Source organism: Notolepis coatsorum (genome assembly GCF_963971535.1).
Source record: "Notolepis coatsorum genome assembly, chromosome: 4".
NCBI classification, from domain to species: Eukaryota; Metazoa; Chordata; class Actinopteri; order Aulopiformes; family Paralepididae; genus Notolepis; species Notolepis coatsorum.
The window spans coordinates 108,527,561-108,532,631 of record NC_140168.1 but is presented as its reverse complement, the minus strand read 5'-3'; positions in this window follow the sequence as shown (position 1 = coordinate 108,532,631).

Sequence of the window (5,071 nt, the reverse complement as noted above, 5' to 3'; positions counted from 1 at the left end):
TCCATGTGTTAATGACAGGTCCATGTTGTGTTAATGACAGGTCCATGTGTTAATGACAGGTCCATGTTGTGTTAATGACAGGTCCATGTGTTAATGACAGGTCCATGTTGTGTTAATGACAGGTCCATGTTTTGTTAATGACAGGTCCATGTGTTAATGACAGGTCCATGTTGTGTTAATGACAGGTCCATGTGTTAATGACAGGTCCATGTGTTAATGACAGGACCATGTTGTGTTAATGACAGGTCCATGTGTTAATGACAGGTCCATGTGTTAATGACAGGTCCATGTGTTAATGACAGGTCCATGTGTTAATGACAGGTCCATGTTGTGTTAATGACAGGTCCATGTTGTGTTAATGACGGGTCCATGTGTTAATGACGGGTCCATGTGTTAATGACAGGTCCATGTTGTGTTAATGACAGGTCCATGTTGTGTTAATGACAGGTCCATGTGTTAATGACAGGTCCATGTGTTAATGACAGGTCCATGTGTTAATGACAGGTCCATGTGTTAATGACAGGTCCATGTGTTAATGACAGGTCCATGTGTGTGGCAGAGTCATTAGTCTCCATGATTTATGACGAACCAGATCTGGACCTTAAAGTCACGTAGTAAAAGAGAAAAAAGACACTGTTCTCACTGTTGCTGGAGTCTTTCCAGGTGAACTTGGCTGCAGACGGAAGGGAGGTCGGGTTCCACTGAAACGCCCCCCCCCCCCCTGGATTCAAGTTCGTTATTGCCTATATTAATTGTAATGTATTAGCCTAATATAACTGATGGGGCATACAGACCCTCATCTGCACCTTTTGTTTATACTGTTTATTTATCGCGTATTTTTATGTATGATGTGTCACAGACGGGACTTGGCTGATACAGGAAGATGAGCACTTGGTCTAATATATCTGCCAGGGAGTGTTTGTATGGTCGCGCAGGTAGAGGAGCCACCAGAAGCGCTAAAGACTCGTGAAGAAATAACCTGCTGCCTGCCTGCCCACTGCTGCCCACTACTGAGTCATAACTCTGTGATGATATGATCACTAAATCACTGTGATGATCACTAAATCACTGTTATGATACTGTTATGATCACAAAATCACTAAATATGATCACTAAATCACTGTTATGATACTGTTATGATCACAAAATCACTAAATATGATCACTAAATCACTGTTATGATCACTGTTATGATCACTAAATCACTGTTATGATCACTAAATCACTAAATAAGATCACTAAATCACTGTTATGATCACTAAATCACTAAATATGATCACTAAATCACTGTTATGATCACTAAATCACTAAATATGATCACTAAATCACTGTTATGATCACTAAATCACTGTTATGATCACTAAATCACTAAATATGATCACTAACTCACTGTTATGATCACTAAATCACTGTGATGATCACTAAATCACTGTTATGATACTGTTATGATCACAAAATCACTAAATATGATCACTAAATCACTGTTACGATACTGTTATGATCACAAAATCACTAAATATGATCACTAAATCACTGTTATGATCACTGTTATGATCACTAAATCACTGTTATGATCACTAAATCACTAAATAAGATCACTAAATCACTGTTATGATCACTAAATATGATCACTAAATCACTGTTATGATCACTAAATCACTAAATATGATCACTAAATCACTGTTATGATCACTAAATCACTGTTATGATCACTAAATCACTAAATATGATCACTAACTCACTGTTATGATCACTAAATCACTAAATATGATCACTAAATCACTAAATATGATCACTAAAGTACTGTTATGATCACTAACTCACTGTTATCACATAATAATCACATCCATACTGTGATTATGTAAGGGATAATGTATAGCTTACGAGGTCATTGTTGCAAAATAATTGACAGACACAGAGTTTAGAACATCGAGGCGCCTCGCAGAGGTGTTTTAAACGTAGTGAAGGTCAATTATTTTGCGACAATGACCGAGTATAGGCTATACATTATCCCGCTTATTACATGGCTAACTTACTAACAATATACCTAATTCATTTTACACCATCGACAAGACGAGATCAAATGCAGACGCAGTTCTGTTCTGTCGCTCCGCGCTGTCATCGACCGGCAGTGGTCTGATTGCACTGATGACTGAGTGCAGCTGTGCTGAGCAGCTTTCATGACTGCTGTGTGTCAGTGGGCTTGATTGGTCCAGCTGCGCACAGCGGTCATTATTGCTCGGCAGAGGTCCGTTATCGAGTAATAACGGACCTCTGACGAGCGCTATTGACCAATCACAATCAAGCATTTCGGCGAATGTTAAAACGCCATGTAATAATATATTATAGTTTAGAGCTTTATCTTTGTTTCAGCTGCTATTTATATTGCTTCTATTTTAGTAATGTCACTGCTGCGAGGCTGAGGAACCCAGTCAAAATAATTTCACTCTTTTATGCTTGTAAAGATATGGATGACTTGACGATAAAGAATCAGAATCTGAACAACCTAATAGTTGTTCATTATTAAGTAACACTTAGATTTGACTTTCAATTATGACAAAGCGAAGGCCCTTTTGATTATATTTTGTTTTTACTCTAAATAAATGGTTATCCCTTTATAGACCCAAATATAACGTAAGCACTTCGTTTAATTATCTCTCATGGATTATTTTTGTGGTAGTGCAGAAGATTTTGTTAGTATTTTTTAACATTTCATAACTTTTGTTTAAAAATAAATGATGTCAATCAACCCCAGTATAACGTGACAAGAGTGAATTCACAATACCTGCAACCTTTTTGTGATAGGCCACTCCTGTTGCCACGCCCCTTTTAGCCCATTGGCCTGAACACACACTTAGACCCTCCCACTCCTGTGTGTTCTCTTACTCAATACTACATGAACACAGACGTTTCTGTTCTGTCTCTCTCTCTTTCTCTCTCTCTCGCTTTAACCCTTTCACTACCACGCTACCAAAGGGTTAACCCTTTCACTATGACAATACAGAAGGTTAACCCTTTCACTGCCACACAAGTCTCAGGTCTGTAGTGTGGTAGTGAAAAGGTAACCTTCTGTAGTGTGGTAGTGAAAGGGTTAAGTGGCTAGTTAGAAGCTTGAATTGCATTTCCAAAATGATCTGTAGATGATGAACTTAGAGGGAATTGAAGATATTTGGGCTTCTAGTTAGTCCCCTGTAGAGTTGCAGCGAGGGAAACATGTTTTTCTGTGCGGATGGATTACTGTAGATTTACCTCATAACTCATTTTATTTGTCTGCATTGGTTTTAAACTACTCTGTGTGTTCAGTCTATAGGAGTCACAACTATACAATAAAGGCTTGTTAAGAAATACCTCTCTGTCTCTCTCTGTATCTCTCTCTCTCGCTGTCTCTTTATTTATTTCTCTCTCTCTCTTGCTGTCTCTCTCTCTCTCTCTCTCTCTCTCTCTCTCTCTCTCTCTCTCTCTCTCTCTCTCTCTCTCTCGCTGTCTCTCTCTCTCGCTGTCTCTCTCTCTCCAGTCGGAACAGCCCAGTCCGGCCAGCTCCAGCTCCAGTTCCAGTTCAGGTTTTGCTCCCAGTCATCACACACGCCAAGGTAATTACTCTCTCTCTCTCTCACACACACACACACACACACACGCACACGCACACGCACGCTAAGGCTGAGCCCGAACGTTCGAACGTTCGAACGTTCGTTCGTTACGCTGACATTCTGACTTTAATTAATAGGTTCGAACGTTCGGTGAAAAAAAAATAAAGGATGCGCACGGGGTTGAGGTGATGTGAATGCGAGGCGCTCGGCTCAACCAGTATGGTCTGCCGGGCTGCAGCGGGATACTATTTCTCAACCAGAGCTCTATTTTGATTGACAGGCGATTCTGCCAATTACGTCACACCGCTTGCACCCGCCTCTGCTGTTACCACCAATCGGCAAGCCTCAACAGACTTACCGTAGCTACCGGGGAGCCGTAGTTAGCTCCCCGCCGAGGAAGTAATCGGTAACAAGGTTTCCGTAGGTGAACCTGCAGAAGGATCATTAATGAATACCATCCTTTTTCGGCCACGGAGCGCGAGCTTCATGGCGGGAGGTGGTTGCGTTGGAAACAACAGCAGGCGCGTCCACGGTGGTAGGGCAGACGGGCGGCAGGCGTGTTGGGAGCCCGGCCGTTCCGAGGTAGACGGTGGACGGGTCTGTTGAGCCGAGGCGTGCGCCTCTCCTCCCGGCTCCCCTCCCCGTCGACCAAGAGTGAATACCTGTTATTGAACGTGTAACACTAACTATATAACGTTACTTAATGCCACAAAATGAATGCATTTGTTTATCTAGCCCCTTACGTGACTGCAAGGGCTATTGTTTATCATACTTTGATTCAGTAGCTTGTTTATTTTCTTCTGAGAGCTTTGTTTAATTACATGTTTACATGAACAGCCACCACTGTAAACAACATGTTTTTCACCAATAGACTATGCAATGCCGCCCTCCGTAGGATCTATAATAATACAATAAAAAAAAAATGTATTATTAAAAAAATGAAAAAATAAAATGTATTAAATTATTTTTTTATTAAAACATTTAAAAAAACGAACGTTCGAACGTTCGTTCGATAAACCCTGGCGAACGTTCGAACCCTAAAAACAGGGTTCGGGCTCAGCGCACAGGAACACTCACTCAATTACATGCCTGTGACAACTTGTTTCGGTGTAGTATTAGGAGGTTTACATTCATAGTTTCAGGTTACATTCAGACAAACAAATGATTTAGAATATGATTTAATATGAATACAAAGCAGCATGATACAAATATATATATATATTTTTTTTAAGAATCAACATCATATCAGAACCTAACGTTACAATAGGCTAATAGATGGATAATCATATGCCCTGCTTCCATTAAATCACACAAACAGTATCTCTGTGTTAAAAAGATTTTGGGAAATTAGTTTATCGAAGATAGATACCAGTTTCCTCTCTGTGCGTTCAGTAGAAAGTAGAAAGTATTTATCTTCTTGTCTCTCTCTGGAGAAGACGGTAAGCTAATTTCCCAAAATGTTGGCGTGTTCCTTTAAAGAATAAT